Source organism: Cyprinus carpio, chromosome A6, assembly GCF_018340385.1.
Source record: "Cyprinus carpio isolate SPL01 chromosome A6, ASM1834038v1, whole genome shotgun sequence".
In the NCBI taxonomy this organism is placed as follows: Eukaryota; Metazoa; Chordata; class Actinopteri; order Cypriniformes; family Cyprinidae; genus Cyprinus; species Cyprinus carpio.
In genome coordinates, this window is record NC_056577.1 from 17,369,960 (window position 1) to 17,394,931 (window position 24,972).

General features: G+C 41.1%; 1 pseudogene; it reads left to right on the forward strand.

The window, feature by feature from the left end:
- Positions 1-24,972, forward strand: part of LOC122134642 — a 45,788-nt pseudogene that overhangs the window by 14,803 nt on the left and 6,013 nt on the right.

Sequence of the window (24,972 nt, forward strand, 5' to 3'; positions counted from 1 at the left end):
GTTTGTAAAACCAGATCACCTATTTTTCTAAAGACTGAGAGCAGCTTTAAAAATTAAACGTCTTTAATCGTTTACTCACCCTTACATCATTCCAAATCTCTGGCCTTTCTTTCTTCAGTGGAACACAGAAGTGTCCTCCAAGAAAAAAAGTCATACAGGTTTGAAACGACATGAGGGTGGGTAGATGATGAAAGGATTTTCATCAGAAATTTAAAGGGATAGTTCACCCAAATATAAAAATTCTGTCATCATTTACTTACCCTTACGTCATTCCAAATCTCTTGGATTTCTTTTATGTATTTTATTTTATGTTCAACAGAAGAAAGACATACAGGTTTGGAGCGACATGAGGTTAAGTAGATGACAATAGAATGTCCATTTTCAAATAAAATGTGAAAAATTCATTGCTTGTAAATGCTTTACCCTCTAATTAACGGAAGGCCATCTCTGACAAATGGACAATCCGGACTAACAGGAAGATTTGCTTAGCACTGTGCTTATGAATTTCTAACTGTTGTATTGGTTTAAAGAAATGCCAGTAAAAATCCTCCTAAATCTAAATTGAAAATGTTAATGTTTTGATTTTAATTAAGAGTAGCTGACAGAGTCCATTTCAGTGAATATTCTGTGCAGAGTTGGAACCCCAGGAAGCTTGACGGAAAATGAACATGATTCTAAATATGTTTTCTCTCATATTAGAGGATCAATCCACTCTTATGACCACATGGAGGGAGAAGCCGAATATTCTTGGCCCTTGTGCAAAGAGCTTTCAGTGGCCTTGAAAATGTTCTCTTGTTGGCAGATGAATCAAAGTGCTGCCGTTCCTTGATGTATTGTGAAATATTTATCAAACGAGACAATACAAGGAGTGGCACAAATCATAAATATTAAGTAATATAAAAAATGCTAACACAAAACACATTTTAGAGAGAGGGCAGCACGGGCCTCTCTCTTTCCATAAAAAAGACACTGAATCTGGGGAATAGATACATTAAAAAACTGGAAATATAAACCATGTATCCGGTCTTTTGCAATATGTTGATCGTTATTGTAAAATGCCAGTAGGTGACCTTAAATGAAAGGCGAGGATTTGGAATGGGGCCCCTCCTGCATTAGTGGCCCTCAGAGGCCATTCTGAATGCCTGTTCTGCTGAGGACTGTAAGAAGTACATATACTGTACAGTGTGTGGTCAGTGGATAGTGTGTAAGCCTTGGTCACACTTCTCTCTGACACAGATGTCATTCTTAAACAATGAGTGCAAATGAAAGTGAGGAGTTTTAAACCCCTTTATCTGATACTGTTCTTAAAGAAACAGTGTGTAATTATTCTAGGTTATATGAATAGTACATGTAAAAACTTCTATGCTGTTCATTCTTTTTTTCTCTGTTGAGCTTTTCTATACATCAGCAGTTCATAGTGATGGTCTGTCAAGCTCAAAAAAGGACAAAGCTCAACATAAAAGTGCAATGAAAGTCTAAGGCATACAATAGCTTTGTTTGAGAAAACCTAAACTCTTCTAAACTGATAGCTCTCAAATCAAATAAAGTGCCCACAGCGCTGGTTAGAACTCAGTTACATCAAACATCATTGTTTTTCTCGTGTTGTGTAACCATTTAATTTGAGAGCTACAGTACAGGATACAGCACAGTACAGCTACAGGATGATTATAAGAAGTATTTTGATAGGAAGTCTGTAATCCTGTATGATTACAGGAAGTTTATATGACAGGCTTTACAGAGGTTTTTAATAGAGCTGTTGTATAAAATCTATATCATATCTGCAATCATGTTGATATTCAGGAAAAACAGCTCTCTTGCTCATGTGATTTTGGTTAATTGTAGAATATGATGCAAATATAAAAGACAAAAACTCATACAGGGGCATAATTTGCCCCCATATTTAGAATTTTTGGGGCATTATAACTGCATTCTAAGAGGCTGCACAAAGTAAATTTGCTTTTGTTTTTGCATGGGTTTTGCAAAGTGAAGAATGGTCATCCTGTGTTATGTGCTGTAGTCACCTAGAGTCATACACCCTCGTGAATGCTTGCCCTTGTTTGGTATAAAAGGAAGATTTTAAAAATGACTTTTGTAAGCACATTGTATAAAGCTTTAATCCGAACAAAAGCATGTGGCTAACACCCATGTTTGAAAATGTATCACTTATACATACTCTGCAAAGGCTGAGTGGCCTCTAGACACGAGTGACAGCATTCTCCCCATGGATCAGAGCCAAGCCTGTGGCGGCAGATTGGCTGCAACATGAGAGAGGGACCAGCTCTTGAATTTAATGCCATCATAATGCTGGGTTTGTTTAGTGCCGCTAGCAAGAAGGATCCAATCTCAACACATGTCATTGCATCATCCATCAGCCCTGCTTCAAAACCCTCCTGTCTTTTTGATGCTGCTGGTAAAGTTTCCTTCAGTAGCAAATCTGAGATCATTTTTAACATGGTTATTGTTAAGATTTGAATTGGAAAAGTTGGTTCTGGACAGTAATTAGAGGCAAGTTGATTCCATTCTCTCGAAGTTCCTGGGGAAATTATATGTTTGGTAAAAATCTATATATATTGGCTATATATTACTTATACATAGGGGAGTCCATGATATTGCCTGTCCATCAGGATACCAAATCCACAAAATCAAATTTCATAACCATGTGTTAATTATATATATAATATATAATTTCCAAAATTTCTGAGCTCAAACAACCATAATGGTTTTGCATAATCATATATCCTAATCGTATGGAGGCCTGTCTCTGCCTGAATAAAAAGGTATGACTCTACAGTATATCTGAAAGTCACCTCTATATCTATCAAGGTGACTTTTAATCTCGTAATTCTGACTTTGATTCTCATTGTTTCTGTGTCAGAATCTGACTTTTATATTTCATAATATGACCATATCTCCCAAACATCACTTTATATTTTGCAGTTGTGACTTTATTTCTTATAATTCTGACTGTGTTTCACAATGTAAATTTACTGTATTATCTCACAATTACAACTTTTTTCACAAAATTGGACAATACGCAATGTGAATATATCTTAGAGGTATGATTTTTGTTTTGCGTAATTGTGACTGTCTCACAGTCTTAAAATATGAAAGTCAAAATGTGAGTTTAAATCTTGCAACTGTCTTTGTTCATCATAATTATGGCTTTGTTATATCTTACAATGTGACATGATTCCTCACAGTCATGATTTTTGTTTCTGGCAATTTTGTCTTGCAGTTTCTCGTAATTGAGACATTGTGTCACTGTGTTGCAATGGAAATGTCTCACAAACAACTTTGCTAGTTTTATTTATTTTATTTTATTTATTTATTTATTTATTTTTGGAGGCAAATGTATTTTATGGATGTACATACAGAGGTACGTACTCACTAGAGGTGTGCTGTGCTGCACCCCTGACCCCTATATGCTTTTAAGGCAGAAAAATATGCTTGTGTGCAAGTGCCATTTATTTCATGACTTTGCATCAAACGTTTTTTGTGTTGTAGCAACAAATTGCCTCTAATTGTGCCAAAATAGTTGCAAAGATACATAATCAATAGGGTAGTGCAGCTGTTTCCAAAGGAGCCTTTAAACACAGCTGCTGCTGCACCCAGTGACCCCCATCTCTCTTCTGACTCGTCCTCCACCCATGTTTTTCTTTTTCTGTTCGCTTTCAAAAGCTGTCACCTTAACAACGGTCCATATAATAAGTCCCTGTTCTCTTAAGAGCCCTGGACCCCAAAACCGCTCCGAGGCGGGTGCTGGTTTGCCCCTCTTTGTAGTATATGGAATCAAATCTCTCAGAATGACTGTTTGAACATGTTTTATTAAGTTTTGCGAAGCCCTTGGCTCCAGTTGGGAACGGGGGACTATTGTCGTAGAGGCTGCTGTTCATCTTAACAGCAGATGAGTGCTAGCCTGAGATTTCAGTATGACCTGTAGTATGACCTGAAGACTTGTGTATTTTTGTTTCATACATCTTTGAGAAAGGGTGAAGGTGACCTTTTACTCTCTCTACCCCTCGCTCTCTTTTTTTTCTTGCTTTGTTTGAATCAGCTGAGGCAGCATGTTGTTGTGTTGAGAGGAAACATGTGGTTTTTGTTAGCAGGGACTGGGTGTCTGGCACCATGAAATGCACTGGTGGTTAAAGGAAGATGGGGGTGGGGGGGTTGGAGGGGTATTGGTACACTGAGATTGAAGACTCCATAGAAAGATGGGAATCAAGGGAGAAACACTCCGCAAATGTGACAGACAACTTTCTCCTCTCTATACCCACTATCTGTGTTGTTCAGTGTATAAATTTAGGTCAAAAGTACCTAAATTTAGAATAGAATCAAAACTGCATGATATTAATACTTCAGAGAGACTGGGGCAGGTTGTCACACTTTTTACTGCAATGATTATTTCTCAGAGCGGGTTTAAGTCATTTTCTGTAAAGGCACACAATTTAAAGTCTTGACTACAGAAAAAAAAAAAAGGATTTTGAACATTTCTGCTTGCTCAGGATAAAAGATACAGTTCATTGAACACACACTGACCTTTAGCAGGGCAAGTTGTCACATTGAAACCTACCATTAAACAGCCTTTTCATAAATCATAAATCATGAAACAGCAAAAATGTAAAGTTGCAGTAACATGCAAAAATGTGAAGCCAAATTATATATTATAATGTGTAAAATTTAAAACCACATAAGACACCTTGCCTCAGTCTGATACTTGTTAAAAATACTCTTGTCCTTAGATTACAGTTTAACCTTCGTTTGAAATCTAACTTCTTGCCTAATTGAATGTGAATATATATGAAGCTTGTGACTTACCTCTGTGACAACTAGCCACAGGTTGACCTATATTTTTAAATTAACTTTTTTTTTCTTGTTTCATAGATAACTCTAAAAACGTAAATCTAGTGCTGCCTACCCTTACGAAAAAGAAGTTTATTCAAGTGTGCTATTAGTATACTTCTTTTAAACTAAAAATAGGAAAGTATGCTTTTAGTTTACTTTTTATGTACTTCTCAGAAATGGGCTTTATGTACTTCTCAGAAATATACTTAAAATTACATTTAAGTATACTTGACTTATACTTACAAAAAGTCTAAATATACTTGAACTATACTTAAGTATACTTAATAAAATAAACTTGAAGTATACTACTTTTTGGTAAGGGTATGCTTAAAACAAGAAAAGGAAATATTTGAAGGGTGTGCACAAGTTAAACTTACAACAAGAATACTTAGTCTTTAAATTTTTGAAGCCATTTTTCATTGTAAATATCACTAACTAAATACAAACTGTGAACAGCCATAAAGGGACTAAAAGTTGATAAAGCAGTGTAATGTGTGCATATGTCTTTGCAGCTGGAGCAGTTGCTGTTGCAGCAGTCAGGAGATTCAGAACAGCAGAGTGTGTGGCGCAGATCAGGGTTGGCTAAGAGAGGAAGGACGATCTTATAGGCTGAAGCTCCGGGCCTTTTAGGAGAGCCAACATAGACAGGCTCAGCTGGTGCAGAAACTACAGGCAAAGGTCCACTGTTAGATGTGGTCTCATTCAGCACATTTGATTTAGTCAAAGATGGGAAAGATTCTTTGAGGGGAAAAATGGAATATATATATCAAAAAGAAACAATGAAACTTTGGTATAGTTAGGATTGTGCTCCATCTTAAGTTGAGTGAAAGTATGTGTCTGTGTCCACAGTTGCTCCAGTATAAGAAGAGATGTGGAAATCTAGAGCAGCAGGTGTTGAAGAAAACCTCAGAGTCAGAGAAGCTGAGGCTCTCGGTACATCTCAATGGAGAACTTCACAACCTTTACTGGTTGTAGAACATATTATGCCTTCACACAAAATATTCAGTGGAACTTTTTAATTTTAACAAAAATATCTATTTGCTCCTGTGACTTTAGTTTGTTGTAAGGTGTTGCACGGAATTCTGGTGTGTTAGGTATAAACCTGCCTCTGTCCATGTATTTAGCTCCAGTCACACCTAGACTTTTCAAGCACACCGTCTCCAGCGCTTTGAGCAGGAACACAGTATGGATGTTGTGACGAGTCCCTCGTTACTTCCACTAAGACCGGTCAGTGGGTGTGGGTTGGAAGGCTCGTCAACGGAATTGCGTACACATGTTCCTTCCCTATAAAGTTTCAGCTCTGTTTGGTGTGGGGTGTGGACTCCTGGTTGTTTGGTTTTGCTTTGTCTAGTTTGAGGTTATGATTAGTTTAATTCGGTTCTGTTGGACGCTTGGACCATTTGTTTGTTTGACGGAATCGTGTTTTGGTTTGTTGATTTCTTATTTTATGTTCTTTATTTATATTAATAAATATCTTTGTTGCAACATACCAACGTGACTATGTCCTCCTTCCCATTTGTCATGGCTTTGAGCCGGTCGTGACAATGTCCAAAGTAAACTTGCACTGCTGGAGGATGAGCAGAAATGGTAAGAATAAGAGTGATTTGCACTTCTGACAGTGAGAGGTGCAGAGAAATATGCCAGCGGGCAGACTGAGGTAAAATGAAGGCGAATGGGCAAATCAGCCAAGTAGTACCTCAAGACTTGCTATTTGGAACCAAAGGAGAATTGTACATTTTGGAAAAGGAGAATGATAAAACTTGCAGAGAGTTTCTGTTTTCTTTTTTTCCCTTTTACTTTGTTGGAAAATCAATCTTAAGATGGTAGTTGTGTTTTAGAACATGGTACCTGGTTTCCTAAAAACCAGCTGTTTCAAAAACCAGCATGGCCACCACAAACTAGTATGACCTTGTAGCTGAACCAAGATGGTCTGCCAGCTTGCACCACCTAAATACCAGTTTATATCAACTAATGAACGGCATGGAGTAACCAATGACCAGCTAATGCACATTAATAACTTACTGTAGACCAGACTGGAAAACTAATGAAAAGCATGGACCAACTAATGACCAGCTCAAACCTGCTAATAACCAATTGGAACCAACTGGGCTGTCTAGTTATGAGAATAGACCAGCTAATGACCAGTTTGGAGTTAATGTTGAGCCCCTCAGACCAGCTAGAAACCAGCTTCCATGTTCTAAAACAGAAGTACCACCACCTAAGCTGAATTTTCCACCAGGGTACTTCACCATTCAAACATTGAGAAACGACACATGAACAGCATATATCAGAAAGGTGAATGCTGAACTGCTGCACATAAAATCTACTAGCTGCCTACTTCAATCCCCACAAGCACATACTGGAAATGAATAGTTTTAGAAGGGGTGTCAAAAACAAAAGGTATCCAGTTTGTCAGGCTTAATTATCACAGCATAGTTCACCATCTTTGCCAAACAGATTTTACTGCACTTCATACAAAGAGCCGGCCAACCTACCATCCCAGATGGCAGCCTTTAAAAGAACATGATTTACTGTGCCACTCGCCCATAATTGAAACAGTTATGGCAAATTCTGGGCTGCCCAGCTGCCAAGCTCAAATTCATTTTTACACCTTAGTGCCTCTGTCAGAGAGCACACTGCACAGTGCAGTTCATCCAATCATCTGTGGCTCTGCAGTCTTGTAACACAATTTATTTAATTTCCTATATAATAATAATAAGAAAACAACACCACCACTCATCATAACAACATAACATGCAACAAACAACTAACTGAGATTCAGCAGGGCAGAAATGTTACGCTTGTTACACTATTGCTAAGCTGTCTGCCTCAGCTTTGCGTTTTCTTAGAGGGGCACAAGCTGCAGAATTAAGCCAAAACACAGAATCATGGAGCAAATTTACACATTCTTGTAGCTTTGATCGTGTCTCTCTCTGTTCCTCACCCCTTTGATGATCGTTTTGTTCATCGCCCTTACTGCCTTACACCCTGGCGTCAATCTTTGTATGTAACTGGGTGGATTCTGCCATGAATTATGTAAATAACCCTGTAAACTATTTGACAAGCAAGTCTGGTGGCAGTTAGGCTGGAGCTGACATGGCCTTTATAAAACTGTCACGCACATTCCCATCTAAGCGTGACTGGCGATATAGAATGTGACATGGGCCTTTATGAGCCTGTAAACTTAGATGCTGATAGGGGCCACGCAATGGAGGGGGGTGAGATCATGCACAAAGTTTGGCTCATGGCTTCACAGGTGGAGGTCCCGGGATACAGTGCTCTGAAAGAGTTCCATAGATTTCACAGGTGTTCTGGTTTGAGCCAGGTCAATGCGCTGCTCCGGGAACAATTTGAAGAAGCCAATGAAGCCAATCAGGCCCTGATGAAAAGCCTGCAGAAGGCACAACAGGAGGCAGAGCAGAGGGAGCACGCGACTCAGGAGGGAACCTGAGGTGAGAGGGAGGAGGAAAAAGAGACAGAGGAAAGGAAGGAGAGATCTGTAGTGTGTGTTTTTATCCAAATCCACAGTTTAAGGAAAATCTTTCCTTAATCCAACCCAATGAAACTCAACTCTGGAACTTGTGGAATTCTGCCCTGGTGCCTGTTTTGTCAGTCTGGACACCGTCTTTGTTTTAAATCATTGTTGTGATTTTCTCAGCTGTTGTTTCCTGTGAAAACATTCCAGTGGATTGGAAAAAAAAAGAGCTAGAATTCATTGCTCGGTGCAAACATCTGGTGATATGAAGGAGCTCGTGTAGTTTTCAGCCTCATAGACTCAAGAAAAATTTACAGCACCATTTGTGTATGTGAGTCTCTGTGAGTATGTGCACCTAGCTAGTTCAAGTCTAGCCATGTGCTTGTATGTGTGGGTGCATTCATTATTTTTCATATGTGTGTATCTATAATGAAAACATCTTTAACCTCTTTGCCACCCTCCTTATTACCGAACCTGCCAACCATATGGCCATGTCGCTCTCCCACAGATGAATACCTCCCGAAACGGCCACGAGCAAGCCCGTGTGCAATCTCTGTGGCACCAGGCCGACTTCCTGCAAAATTCTTTAACCCAGCTGCGGGCCTTCGCTGACAGGTGAGTGTAGCTTGCAGCCAGAACCCTCTTTCCAAACCCACCACCATTTATCCCCGCTTGGGATCAAAGCGTGGTGGGTCACCTGGGTCACCCCTCACCCATCCTGACCGCATCGTCCGGGGATATGTAATTCCCATAATACCATTCATATAAGTCTTGAGCCATCCATCAGAGACAAGCTTGATGAGGGCTCGGCCTGTGTAAATGCTGTGATCATTGTTGAGTAATTTGGTGTAATGTGGATTACTCAACACATGGACAGCAGAGAAAATGTTCACGACCCTTACTCAGACACGACACCGTTCAAAGGGTTTATTCCCAGATCACAATATAGTTTTGGCCATCTGGCTCTCGTCAGCTGTGAACAAAACACATTTCCTTGGGAAAGCAAGGAAATTGTTGTGTAAGAAAATTTAATTGCTCCTGCTGGTTGTAATATTTTTTTGTGCTTTACAGGAGTCTATCGGACATGTGAGCCAAGTATGTGGTAGCTAGCCATCGTCTTTATACGGCCTGTGTGAATTTGGAGGCTAGCATGAGCCAGCCTTGTACCCCTGCTAACAGCAGAGTATCTGCACTGGAGAATTAGCTAAGGGACAAACTGAAAGAGGCAATGCAGCTGCAGGCCCGCTTTGATGCAGAGAAAGTAGAGCTTAACTCTAGGTACAACATGTCTGTCTGTTTATGTACATGTCCCATTCATTTTTCACCAGTGATATACAAGTGTCATCATGCTTGAGCAGCATGCTATAATAAATACATACGGTATTGGCAGCTGGAGTTAAATTATAGTATTCAAAGGATTTCACAGTTTCATAAATTTCAGCACCTATCCCATTGCTTTGAATTGAATTATTGATGTCCTGAACTCACATCTCCTAGATGACTCATTGTACATTGTCCTCCAGAGTGCTGACACACAGGGAAGGTCAGCACAGATTGCCTCATCTATCCAACTATGTGGCATGCCAAAACTAGAGAGAAAGAGTGTGTCTCTATATTTGCTGTTCAGGTTCCTCTTCACATTCTTCATTTACTTGTATAATATGTCAGTGGTCTATGACATTTTCTTTTGAGAGGGGATCCATGGATCTGACAGGACAGGGTTGGGGTCTTCTGATGAATGGAGTCATTGCAGCTTCTTTCTTCTACATCCTTTCATCAGTGACAGTTTTATAATGTAGAGAGCAGAGATCACTCTCCATTTTGATATATGAAATTTTAGCTGAGCTTTATTGCAGCGGGAAGAAAGGGCCATAGACAAATGGGTATCAAATAAACACATAAGAGTGTTTGATCATTTTGCCTCAACTGTGTTAATGTTACACACATGCACATTTTTTTTTTCATATTGTGATAGTATGTGTGCTCATGCAAAAGAATGAATACTATAGGTCTTAGCATACCTCAGAACCTCAAAAAGCTGTGCTTATTTCAACTTACAGATTACAACATCAGAAAAGGGTGTGTTATTTTTCTTAAAGGAGTAGTGCAACCAAAAATTTTACTTATTTTATCAATTACATACATTAATGTCTAAAGCTTTGAATCTTCAAAAAGAATGCAAAAGCTTTAAATATAATATAAAAGTGATCCATACAACTCATGAGTCTTTTGAAGCTAAATTACATCAGCTTTTCTTGAGAAAAAGACCAAAATGTAAGCTGTTATACACTGATGGTACTCACTTTCATTGAATTATTAGCCACTGAAGTTGAAGTTCACTTGAAAATCAGATGATTTGTTAACAAAGACTCAGGCCAGTTTTTTCAACCAGTTCAACTGATAAATTGAAATTATTCAATGTCAAATTGTACACTGTTACTTCTCACATGAATGTGCCAAAGGGAGCTATTGTGGATGTCAAGATTTTTAGTTAATGACAACTTAATTTCAGTCTGTTCCTGACAATCTATCATATGACTTCAGAAGACAACAAACAAGTCATATGGACCACTTTTAGGACACTTTGATATTATGATATTTAAAGTCTAACATACATGTATCTGTATAGCATCCTGGAATTGGGTGAAAAGGTGAAGCAGCTCAGAGCACAGAACATTGAGAAAGGAAGCAATCTGACAGCACTGGGCGGCAGCTTGGACAGGATGGTGAGCAGTGTTGCAGTAGAATAATTGACATTTACATTTAATCATTTAGCAGACAAATCCAAAGTGACTTAAAAATGAGGACAATAGAAGCAATCAAACCAACAATATGTACGTGCTGTGACAAGTCCCAGTTAGTCTAAAGGTGCAGTCACACTAGACTTTGAACATGCAAAATGTTTTTGGACGCTGCTGCAAATATGGGCGGGAGTAGGATATAACATCAGGCACCAAGGTTTCCCTCAGTTATCACAACAAGGATTCGGATGTGCTTGTACTGTGTCTTTTTTAATGAAAAAAAAAGAGAGAAAATAAAATAAGATGCTTTTGATGCCTTCACAGAAGACACGGTTTCCCGTTTCCGGTCTGACGCATTTGCATGCGTATGAATGGAAGTCGATGGAATGAAAAGAGCAATGTGAAAGGGCAGTCACACTGCACTTTTCGTTCCATTGACTTCCATTAATGCACATGCGAATGCATCAGACCGGAAACGCAAGCTCATGCGAAAAATTTGGTGAACTCTTACCTGGGAATTCACATCACTTGAAGACGTGTGACCAGTAGAAGATCGATATGTCACTGCGTGACCTGTCTGAACAGAAATTCAAAAATGGAGGAAGCGCTAATTGTTACAATAGGTTACTTGCGTAACCCCGGTTGTCTGATAGCATTAAGTGAGGTGTCTCACTATGGGATATGCCCCTTCCGCATATTCCTCAGGAGCCCAATTCCATTACTGCGGCCCCAATTGGCTGGCAGACAAGACGTTGCGTCAGGAAGTGGCTCCCTCCTCTCGGTATAAAATGAGCGATGCAACGTCATTTCAACATTCAAAACAAGCACACCTCTTCCTCGCTTCGCACAGCAAGGAGGGTGTTCTGGTGAGACACCTCACTTAATGCTATCAGAGAACCGGGGTTACACAAGTAACCTATTGTTCTCTTTCAAGCATTTGTTTCGGTGTCTCACTATGGGATATCCTAACTCCCGTATTGCCAGATGGCCTGTCTCGAAGTCTCCTGCCAACCAAAGAAACTATTAGAGGGCTGGTTAACACTTAAGATCCAATGCTCAAAACGGCATGTGCAAACGTTTGCGCTGTAACATCCAGTTTATAGAACCTCGCAAATGTGTGGAGTGAGGACCAAATCGCCGCTTCACAGATATTTTGTAACATGACCCCCTTAAAGAGGGCCCATGTTGTTGACATTCCTCTCGTTGAATGAGCATGTAAACCAGATGGAGTCGTAAGACCCTTACTGGAATATGCAAGAGAAATTGCCTCCACTATCCAGTGGGATAAACGTTGTTTAGTAATCGGCTTCCCCATATGCGGCTTCGGCCAATACACAAACAGCTGATCACTCTCTCTGCACCCTTTAGTCCTCTAGGTGGTGGGTTAAAGGCTCTTAACTTGAGAGGAAAAATAGAATTGACCACCTTGTGCATAAAAGCAGGATTAGGTTTCAAAAGCACCCCTGCGTCCCCTGGCATAAATTGCATACACGCTGAATTCACAGAAAGTGCATGAATTTCACTTACGCACTTCGCTGAAGCCATAGCTAACAGCAGTGCCATCTTAAATGAGAGCTAGGGCCACTTCTGTACATTTCACAAATACCCTCAGGCTGAGAGATAGGCCGAAGGAAAGGACTACATATTCGTATGCCACGCCAAGGAATGCAAACCTCAGAAATTTCCTGTGGAGTGGATATATTCTTATGTGAAAATATGCATCCTTCAGGTCGATTGATGTAAACAAATAGCCTGGGCGCACCAGTTTCAGAAGTGTAGAATAGGTGAGTATTCTGAACTTGTACTTCCTTAGGTATTTGTTCAGTGTGCAAAGATCTAATATGGGGTGGAGAGGTCGAGTCCCTTTTTTCGGGACTAGGAAGTATCTCGAGTAAAACCCATTTTGACTTTCCTCTGGAGGAACAACTCTTTATTGCCTTTTTGTTCAACAGGGAGGTAATCTTGTCCCTGAAGAACATGTACTAATGCTCCCCGCACCTGATAATAAATTATTCCTTTGAACTGCGGGGGAGAAGTGGCAAACTGCAGTCTGTAACCATTCTGTACTGTTCTCAGCACCCAACGAAACTGCGTGCATTCTCGCCAATAGTTCAACTGCAGCGTTCCGGCGCCATCGTATGGCCGAGTTGAAAATGGGTTTGTGGTCTGTACTGCGCATGCGCACACACTTTGCGCTTGGACAGAGTTTACATGGCTCACCACCTTCAGTGGAGCGATGACTCCACGAGGTGGTGTTACGTTGTGTTCTGATAAAGTGTTTTGCAACATTTTCTGGTGCATTATGTATTGCAACATTTGTGGGGGAAACAGTGAAAACTTTATTGAACTTTGAGCATGTAAAGTGCTTGTGACTAGTGGGTGGGTGTACACCACTGCATCATCTCTTATTCTCTTTACTGCTCTGCATCCCCTGGACCAACTTGGCTCTGGTTTCCCCACAGAACATCTGTAAACATCTGAACTCATTTTCTGCTGAACGCTGAACAACTGAGGGTCGAAGACTGGAGAACGGGGGGGCTGTGAGCCCCCTTCCCTCAGGAAGACCCACTCAAACTGCCTTCTTTTTCCTCCTCATCACCTGGGTAGGGTGAGGGGCCTGCTGGTCTTTCTGAGCTGTCGCGGATAATTTTTCCTGGGCCAGGCGGGTTTCTGCTCTGGTGCGCCGCTCTGAACTGTTGTTGCATTCACACGTGGTCTCTGTCGCCTAGGAATGCGAAAGCTGGGGGGTGGGTGAGCTGTAGCCTGCAGAAAAGTCTGCAGAGGAGGTGGCGGGGGTGCAGTCTGCGTCTTTCTTGGCATGCAGAGCTGCAAGGCCTCGTCATCCCTTTTCTTCTCCTCACATCTCTTCTGCATCCATGTCAGCGCTGAACCGAAAATGCCTTCTGCGACGACCGGTGCATCTAAGATGGCTTCCTTTTCTCTGACAGAGAGATTCACCAAATTAAGCCAGCGTCCTCTCTCCTTAATGACTATTGTGGCCATGGCCTTGCCCGCAACCTAAACGGCACATCTCTGAAGACGGAGCGAGAGATCTGTGACAACACAGATTTCTTCCTACTGTGTCTGACTTGGTGTGACAGACACCTCGTCTTGTAGCTCCGCCTGGTATGCAGTGAGCTATCTGAGAAAGCGACTGCTTTGTAAGTGCGTTCCGTCATGCTTGACTGGAAGCGGTCTGATTTTGATGGCAATGTTGGGTTTGCAGCCGCCGGGGCATGTGAAAAAGGCCTCCTTCTCTATACCCTCCACATCAAGCGCAGACCCCCCTTGCACGGGCATTTTACTAGTAAAAGGGTTGTCCTTCCAGGTGACAGAAACTTCTTCCAGAAGCTCTGGAAAGATTGGAAGGAGTTGTCTCGCTGCCCGTTTAGCTCCCGGCAGCCTCTTCCCCTCATAGAGCGACTTTGCAGTCTCAGCTACTACGGTCGGCCACGGAATATTGAGTTTCTCCACAGCACATTTGCACAAGTCTTGCGGATCCACACTAAGAAGTGGAGAAGATGGTGCCCCGCCCACCTTCTCTGTGGATCCCGCCATAACGAGGGGTTGTGCTGGTTGCGCAGGGGGGAGAAAAGGGGAATCCTTGAAATCTTCCTCCTCTTCAGAGAGAAAGAAATCCAATTGCCCCTCTTCCTCAAATTCAAACGCGCCCTCCTCCTCCTCGTCTGTGCTGAGGACACTGGGCAAAGGGGTGCAAACATCCAGTTGTTCACCCCACGATAGAGCTGCCATGGTTGGCAGCTCCACAGGAATGGATACCTGAGGGGCGGAAACCGGAGCGGGACTAGCTGACATGAGGGGATCATGGCCAGACAAGCTAGCTTGGCATGCTAACCTGCGACGGAGGCTCTTCATGGTGAAACGCGTGCAGTGCTCACAGGATCCGGGACTATCGATCGCCATTTGAGCATGTTTCAGCCCAAGACATGCAGAGGAGACCTGGTGTGTGTCTTTGCATGAGATCTTGTTCCCGCATGAGAAAAGCCGCGGATCTCCCTCGCTAGCTACGGCAGTCTGCATTGCTGCAGCCATAGTTGCGGTACTGAATGACCCTAACAATGAGCTGGAATGCCAATTGAGGGGTAGGTGAAAGCGCCGTGGTGGCCAACAGATCGACTATAAGCACAGTACCAGAATAATAAGCCAGCAACCAGCGTGGAGACTAGTCGATGGCTATCAGAGTTGGGTAGGCTTCCGGTGTGAAGCGAGAAGAGGTTTTTGTATGTCATAATGACGTTTTAAAGATGGCTAAAGACTCAGCTGCTCAAATCAAGTTGAGCAGAATCATTCATTGGGAAGAGTAGTCTTAATAAACACTATCACTTTCTTAATGACTTATCTGGATTCAGTTGTCTTGTCTGGTGTGTGTCATGGTTGTTCAAGAAGCTGCAATTTGACCTGAATGCTTTCCTGCACAGGAAATAAATCGGTCCGAAGACCGAACCGAGAGGGATGCCTTACACAGCGAGATCAGCAGTCTGCAACAGTTACTGTACAACATTAATCAGGTTTAATAAATGTGATTATTGGGCATGATATTTTGGGCCAGATGTACTAAACATGAGAAGAGTAATTGTCAACTCATCTTTTCTTTTCTCTTTTAGGTGGTCAGTGGCGACAGTTCCTCAGACACATCAAAAGATGAACACCCATCTGTTTCTGCAGGATCTATTTCCTCTTCTCAATGAGACGATATTCTGATAGCTTTGCAGAGAGTGCTCTTACAGCGGCAGGCACAAATTCAAGTTTGCAACAAACCTCATGTACACCCTCCTTATATGGCACAGGTGTCATCACTCCTAGTGGTACAGAAATTACACACCTCACTATATCTTCCAAATAGTTTACTCTGCTATCAAAAAAGCGTATGTAATTTCAGTACATTTAACTAAATGAAAATATCTATCCACCCAAAGGAGCTGCAAGCATATCTGGAAGCTTCCCAAGAGCAGGTTGCCACCTTGCAAAATCAGCTGAATGTGGAGGAAGATGAATCCAGAAGCCTGGAACAAAGAATCCGGGAACTGCAGCAAGAGAATCAACCATTGGAGAGATCTGAGGAGGACAGCACCAGAGATGCCCAAAGATACCGCACCTCACTAGGCATAGTAACCAGGTAATGTCTGCTACTTAATGAACCTGAGCACTTCAATAAAGGATGCCATTGTTCAATGACAGTGTAACCTGCACAAATGAATTTCAAACTGAACATTCCCACCCTCTACTTTTATGTCAGTATTTTTCTATAGAGCTGTTTAGGCTTTACATAATTTAGCAAGTTAACCCAGCAGGCTAATTTATAAATCTCTTTGATTTTCTACATAAATTACAAGTTGTGTTATGCTACAAAGGCTCATATTTCTGTTTCAAACACACAAACTCACATCTTTGTGGTCATGTTAGTCCTAATTTATCAGTACATTAGCTGTGGCTCAATCATGCAAATCCTCTAGTTTTAGGACTATGATCTGAACAGCAATATACAGTACCCCACCACAACTGTTGCTTTCTCTCTTCCTAGTGAAAAAAAAGAGAGCTTGAGAGGCAGGTCTCTGCCCTGCAGCAGCAGCTGGAATGCACACAAGCAGGGCAGGAAGCTTTGAGAAGCTCTTCGCTGGATGTTCAGAGGCAGAGAGACCTCCTCAGGCAGCAGAGGGAGGACCTGGAGAGGCAGCTGGCCCGAGAATGCTCTGAATCCGAGAGGGGGTACGGCATTGCGAAACCTCAAACCCCTTGACTTCCTTCTTGGCCCCTGTTTATTTCCCTGTCCTATTGTTTACAGTCAGTATCACTAGCACATGTTGTCCTTAAAGTAGCCTTGAATCAAACCAGAATAGTATTGTTTACAAAATGCATTAAACAAGAAGATGCATAATGTATTGGTTTACTGGTTAGGTCAAAGGTGACAACCCTGATCATGTGTTATTATGTACTGTATATGGATAAGAATGTTTTTGGATGTAATCTTTAACCTAAAGTCTTTTTTTTCTGCTCTGATGAAGGAATGTCTTTTAGGAGTGTGTTTATAGAAATATCTCTGCTTGTTTGTGTTTGTGAACATGAGAATGTGCCTTTACCTTAACCTTAACATTGTTTACTTTAAAATTAGGTTTGTTTGTGTAGTACATTTCCTGTGAAGTAATTCGGTTGCTGTATGCCATAGTGTGCCTAGGTTTTCATTGTTTTAGTGCTGACTTGTCCATTTCTACAGATCAAAATGTTTGTATTTACGTCTTGACAGTTAGTGTATATTTGTGTTATTCTATAGACAACATACTCTGTAGCAGTTGGAGACAAGACACTCGGATATGAGTAAAGAGCTGGTCACACTAAAGGAAGCTTTAAGTCAGCTGACTTTGCAGAAAGAGGTTCTGGAGGACGAAAAGGGCAGTCTTTCACAGGCTCTCTGTAGAGTACTGCTCTACACATTCACACACCCTCCCGCTTATTCAATAATCAATTTACCCATTCCATCACATTCACTCACCTGCTCACTTATTAATTCACTCGCTACAGCTTACTCAGTCCATATTTTATACACTCACACATTCTTTCTTCTAACAATGTCACTCACTATTATTTCAAAACATTCCATTTTTTCACTCGGTCACTCCATAGATCACACATTCATTTACTCCCTTCCTCACTCAGACACTCATTTATTCACATACTGTATTTACTCACTCATTAATCCATTCTTTCATTCACATATTCACTCATTCATTCATCTTAACAGCAGCTGATCTAAGTCTGTATAAAGCTGTTCTCACCTGCATGTTGCTACAGTGAATTACATCCAGTCATAAAACTGTTTACCCAGTTTTGCATTATTTATCCATTAAGTAAATACAGAGTTTTTCCCTGTCAAAAGTCCAGCTCAGTTGTTGAATTACTGGAAACTCAGTTTACTTTGACCTTGGATGAGTTATGTAGCTCTGCTTATTTGTAGTGGTTGATATCTACCATGCAAAACTGCCTTTGTAAGATTTTTCATCACTTACTCTAACTTACAGTTTTCCACACTTCCGCAGTTCTACCACAGGTCATTCTGGGGACAAAATATAACAGTTAAACTCCAGTGCTATTAAACATCTCTGCAGACATATTTTACCCTAACCGCTGATTACAGAATAAATGATGGTTACGTGAACTTGGTAGCTAATGATTGTATGTTGCCAAATTCCCACTGATTTTTGTACTGTCTCCCTATAGGCGGAGGCCCAGAATGCTGAACAGGAACTGGCGCTCACTAAACTACGAAATGAAGATGCAGGGCTACAGGACTCCCTGGCGAAGATGGGATCCCTGAGTGAGGGATTGGCTAGAGATAAGGTCGAATTGTCTTCTCTTATCATGGTCATGGAACTGGATTGTGTGCATAGTGTTTATACTCATTCATTTTTTTAAGTGTTAAATCTTGAATAATCTCTAGTTTCTTACATTCAGTTCTTTTTCAAGGAAAGAAAACAAAATAAGAAGGTAATTAATAGGTTAAGCAATTTGTGTGGATGCTAGTTTTTTGAGTACATCATGGTGTGAAACAACTGATCATTTTAGTTAAGGAAATGGTTTCCAATGAAGCTGGCTGACAAAGAATGGTTCTGGTATGGATACCAGCATACCAACATCCACATCACAATATATGATGGCAAACAGCAATGCTGGTCTTTTCAACATCATGCTATGTATTCATAAAAAAATATTGTTTTTGACCTGTCTTCTGCCAGGTTGAGTCCAAAAAGGAAGAGTTTGATGAACGCAAATGGGAGGCAGAGCTAGAGCGAGCAGCAGCCAGAGAGGAGCTAGCTCGACTTTAACAGGAGCTGTTAGACCTAACAATGGAAAAGCGTGCTCTAGAGGCCTCACACATTCACCTTCAAGAGACCCGATTGACCCAAGATGCAGAGTACAACCTCCTACAGAGGGAGAAAAGTTCATCCCTGGAGCAACACGCCCAGGTCAGTCGCTCTCCTCCCCACAAAATGAGGGGGGCGTGTGCCCCATTACCCAGCATGATTCACAGGTCTCAGCTGCGTTCTGATGGGTCTTGTTGTCACATTAAAAAGCCAAGAGGAGATATTGGACCCATCTGCCGTGGTACTCAACACCTTCCTCCAAGAGTTCCATATATGAATCTTGGCTCAAGTGTGCGTTTTATGAGTGGCAAAGGAATTGAGGATCTTGAGTTAAAATGAAGAACAGGAAGACTAGAGAGATAGATATTACAGACAGGTAGTTTCACAGTGAGAGAGAATGAGTGAAAAAAGCTGTAAATCATAAGCTTGATCTGTCTGCTCGCAGCTTTGCAACAGACAGTGTGGAATTCATCTGCTCTTTTGTCTACACCTACAGTCATGTTTTACAGAGGTGTCACTATATTAAAACTAGAAGTTGTCATAAATCACTAGATCTTAATGTAATCTCCATTTTTACACAGTCTTGAAGATATATTGTAAATTATTAGTACAGTACATTATTTGCAACATTTCCTTGTCCATTTTACTTGCTGCTTTTTTCAGTTGACCTGCTTGGCATGAAAAGTGAAATAAAATTTCCTTTGGTTTGCTAGCAAATGGTTTAGTGCAGGCTCACTGGGGAAAGTTTTAACATATCAGGAAAATATTTGGACAGCCTGCTGTTCCTAAGTGGTCAGTTACTGGCATAATCTAGGATCTCACATGTTTGACAAACCACCAAATTATTAGATATCATCTGAGTACTTGATTCATAATCCTGACGTTGATCTACTATCAGCAAACATTGGATTTCCAAAGTGACTTGACATACAGCCAAGTATGGTGATCCATACTCAGAATTCATGCTCTGCATTTAACTCATCCAAAGTGCACACACACACAGCAGTGAACACATACACACACCGTGAACACACACCCGGAGCAGTGGGCAGCCATTTATGCTGCGGCGCCAGGGGAGCAGTTAAGGGTTCTGTGCCTTACTCAAGGGCACCTCAGTCATGGAATTGCCGGCCCGAGACTCGAACCCACAACCTTAGGGTTAGGAGTCAAACTCTCTAACCATCAGGCCACGACTTCCCCAAAATGTACATGTGTTTGTGTGTGTCTGTTTGTTTAGGTCAGTAAGCAGAAGCAAGCCCTGCAGGAACAGTTGAACACATGTTGTAGAGAAATGGAGCTAAGTGCTGCTTCACTAAAAAGACTTGCAAAGAGAGAGATGAACTAGCAAGAGACAAAGCCAATCTCACAGTGCAGCTTACCTCAGAGCAACGTAAATCCAAGGCCCTGGCCCAAGACTTGGCCTCTCTGCGGTGAGTCAGTGTGTGTTAGTGTTTTAGTGCGAGTAGGATTTGGTGTATTAATGTGTTTATATGGGCTAAGTGTTTGTATTTATGTTGGAGTTTGAGGTTGGCAGGCAAAGTAAAACACCTGTGTTTTCAGTGAGATTTTTGAGTAATTATCAATTGGGCCTTTTCAATCACGTAACTCTTCCTAGTTTCACTAAGTCTTTTCTGTGAGAGAATCATCATGAGGTTAAGCCTGTGTTCTGCTGTGTAAATCATCTCCAGAACATCTCATCTGTCTTGAATGATGTTGGCTAAAGAAACAACCATTTAAAGATGTTCATTAGCTTTACAAAACACAGCCTATTTTTCTTTGTATTCTCTCTTTCTTTTTCTTTTTGCTCAGGGCTGAGAAAGAGTCTCTAGAGTCAGGCCTGTTGGACAGGCAGGAACTGACCTCGATGCTAGAGGCTGACTGGGCTAGGCTAGTGGGAGAGAATGCTAGTTTACAGCAGGCTAACGAGACTTTGACACGTGAGTGTCTCTTCAGGGAGCCTCTATTCCTCTCTCATTGATTTGGCTGAGCCCACTGGCCATTGGGCCCCAGCTATAGTCCACAAGGGGCCCATATTTTAGCCCAGAACTGGGGAACAGCTGAGGGGTCAGCTGAGGTTCTCTCTAGAGCTTCACAAAGTCCCCTCAAGATAGCATCCACACTGGACTATTTATGTGTTGATGCTGTGACTATATATTGTGTAATGATGATTCCAAAGAGCATTATAATTTCATGTTTCCAGCATGTTGGAACTCAGTGTGTCCCTAATGTATTTTTTCATTACAAAGGATGTTTCTCCTCTGTGTATATACTTGCTCTTTCCTTTGCACAGGTGAGCTGTCTAGTGTTCACAGTGAACTAGAGCAGCAAATGTCCCGGGCTTTGCAAGAAAAACAGGCTTTAGAGTTAAAGATTGCTCAGAATTGAGAGAAACGCACAACAAACCCTCATTACAACACAGCAAAGCCATCAGGAACAACTGCGAAAAAGGCACTGTCCCTAATGACTCACTTGATGTTTAATTGTTAGGAGTGTAAATCTTTGGTATAACAGCAAATCAATTCAGTTTATTATTGATTTAATTTGGTTCAAATATTTTTTTGCCCATACAAATGAGTCATCATTTAAGTCATATTCATAGACTGATGCATATTAATCTACAAGGTCTTGAGGCATCAAGAAAATGTACCATTACACCATTAGTGCTTGCAGGCTTTCCGACTTGCAGTGGCGGTCACATGCACACCCATAAATTCACAACACCTTTCCCATTTGACATTTTAGATTTCAAAATCATTTGCAGTTGCTATGTGCCCTTTTGCTGAGCCCATAAAAAACCTGAAATGATGCAAGTTTCACAGTGGATTATTACCAAACAGTCCACAGTATATGGCATTATCCACCTTATTTTTCAACTCAGAAGTGGTTATAGAAGTAGTGAATGTGCAAGACTTCTGATTCATTACCTGTTATACAGGTAAATAACCTGAAGTATATCAAAGTGCAGTAAACAGTTATACTATTTGCACTTGAAACCAGTGTATTTTGAATGTAATAAATAATAAGATAACAAATAACAGTTTGCAACATCGAGCAGCATAACAGTCTGTTTTAGTACAGTTAAAATAACTGAAAGTGGCAGACAATAAATTGGCTACTCCTTCTCTTATGTTAAAAAGTGAGCACTCAGAAAAGGACCACAAGGGTTTTGGACAGCATTTGGAACAGGTTCATAGAGTGAACTGCTCTACCCAGCATGCAGCATAGCTCAGCAAACAGCTTAGTATTCATTGTGTGTTTATTTCAGACATGTAAACTGCCATATATTTAGGACTATCAGAGAAATTCTGGCAGAAGATGCAATTGAAATGCAATAACCCTAAACTGTAAAACTCTCCTATGGTTCAAGAGAGTATTTGGATGCACCTGGTCTTGTGTGTCTCAGGAGCACATGCCTGTGGAGTTGTGTGCACAGAGGGAACAGGCAGTGTCGCATCTGTGGGCTGAGTGTGAGGAGCTGTGCATGCAGAGTCGCAGAGTTCAGAAGCAGCTGCAGGAAGAACTGGCCAAGCTGCAGCAGCACTGTACAGAGTCCCTGCCGCAGGCCGAGAGCCATAAACAGTAGGTGTGTGTCTATTTGTGTCTCAGAGGAACAATGTCAAAACCTTTTGACAACTTCCTTTCAATCTGATCAAAAGGCGTGTCTCTTGACCCATATAGCCTTAAACCATCTGCATTCAGAACATGGGACAGATGGCATCACTATAAGATGGTTATACTGCATTAACTCTGAGTCAACTGTGCTTGATTGGCAGGTTCTATCTGAGAAGGAGGCAGAGAAGGCTACTTTTACTGAGCGCATAATCACCCTGGAGCATGACATAGAGACAGCTGCCCTTGAAAAGGATCGAATGCGTAGAGACTTCTTGAGCAAACAGGAGCAGGATAAGGTATAATAAATCCAAATATGTCTTTAGATCATGTTTTGTACTTATTAAATTAGGGCTGTAAAGTTAGCCATTAATGCATGACATTAAATATTTAATAGCGTTCATTCACACATTTATTGATTTGACATTAATATCTAAAATCTATTTGGAGCTAAAGAACACATATACACACTAGTCCATATCCAAAGCATGTGTTTCTCAGGAAATTGAGAAAATAAACAATTATATTTATTGTTCATTTGCATTTCTGTTCTATGAAATAAAAACACCAAAAAGTACATAAAGGAGAGACAAAAAAATTATGTAATAATGTGATATATGATAATATATATATATATATTGTGGCGGGGAGAGTGATCACACGGACGACAGTACTGCAGATATATATCTATATATATATATATATTATATATATATATATATATATATATATATATATAAGGACCTAAAGGAACTTGTTAACTGCAGAAAAAATATCCTGAGTAAATATTTCAATCAATTGACAGCCCTAATTTCATATCACATTATTATATATGTCTCTCTATTTGTCTCTCCTCCCTCTCTGTAGGACACAGTTTTAGGGTTGCAAGCAGAGTTTCAGGACAGAGGCAGGAGGCTCAGCATGAGGTCACAACCCAAGATTTTACATTCCAGTTGTTCACAAAAAAAACCTATAGCTAAGGGGAGTAGTAAAAATTTGTGCCAGTGCCAAATAACCAACGTCATGTAAGTTGGTAGGTGGGTTAGTTAATGTTGGGCTGTGAGGCAACATAAAGCCTGTTGGAGTCCAACTTGTACTGTACCTACCAGGGGCAGTCTTGGAGAGTGCAGAACTCATGTTGAACTTGGCATTGGTTAATGTATACTGAGCATGCTCCAGGTGCCACCCGTTTGACTGGCCAGCACACATGTTTGTGCTTGTTTCCATGTGTGTACACGTCTACCTTTCAGGCTCAAGGTCAACTTTTGGAATTGACCTCTGCACATACCTCAGGCCACAGATTTAGTTGTTTGAACACTCTATCCCCTTGCACCCAGAGTGATACCTTACTCAGTGGCTGTGGTGAGAACTTCATCTCTAGGTGAGGTTGTCTAATCACCAAGATGGATTCTTCTCTCCTGTTTGATTATTTTCACTAATCCTCCTCCAGCTTGATCTGGTCAGACAATGACAAACCACCAGTGGTGAGAGGGAATGATAAAAGCCAGCAGGGGGGGAGTGAAAAGAAAGGCTCTCTGTATGATATGAAAAGGAGAAGTTGCAGTCACAAATAAGCAGGTGCTCAGAAATATTTTTTTTCCTGTTCTGTAATGAAAGCTATCTCCATGGAAACACCGCCCCCAACTCTTAAACAGAGGTCATCTCTAACCCAACTGTCATTCACTGTGCTACTAAACCAACCCCCCCATCAATGAATTAAACCAGTGCGGGCTTGGCATGGGCTTATTTCTTTTAGCTTAAGATTCATGAGAAGAAAGCTTCTTGTGTGGCCCAGTGAACTTACACACACACATTTCTGTTTAACACACTGTAGTATCTACTCATGTTTGTACACACCACTGATGTTTCTCATCATCACTGCTGTGTGTGGCAGTCTTTGGAGCCTGCCAATGTCCTTCTCTGTTTTTCTTCTCACTCTTTCTTTCTGCATTCTGGCTGCATTTTGGGGAAAAAGTGCACCGTAAAATGATGAGCTGTAGCCAAGCAATTACCACAATGTGGGTCATATTCCTGTGTGTTTACATGGGCGAAGAGTTTCTCCCTGAGCTTATCTGATGAAAGTTTTTGGAAAATTTGAACTATTTCACATGCACTTAAAACACATTTTTAAGTGCAAACGAGAATGTGCCCTGAAATCTAGCGTTGAAAGGAGGGCAGAACTCTTTGGATGAGTCTGATGCTCACATGCTTTGAGAAGCTGAATGGAACAAAGCAGTGGAATTTTAATAGACTGTGTTTCCATTTCATTCATCTCATGGAAAATGAAGTTGAATTGGTCCTCTGCAAAATAGTGCCACATAATGGAATATGACTGTTAGAGATCTTCACTCCCTCTGTGGTGTCACATCACCACACTTGGGTGATTTAAATGGACTTTATTTTAGATAGATAAAGTTATTGCAGTCAA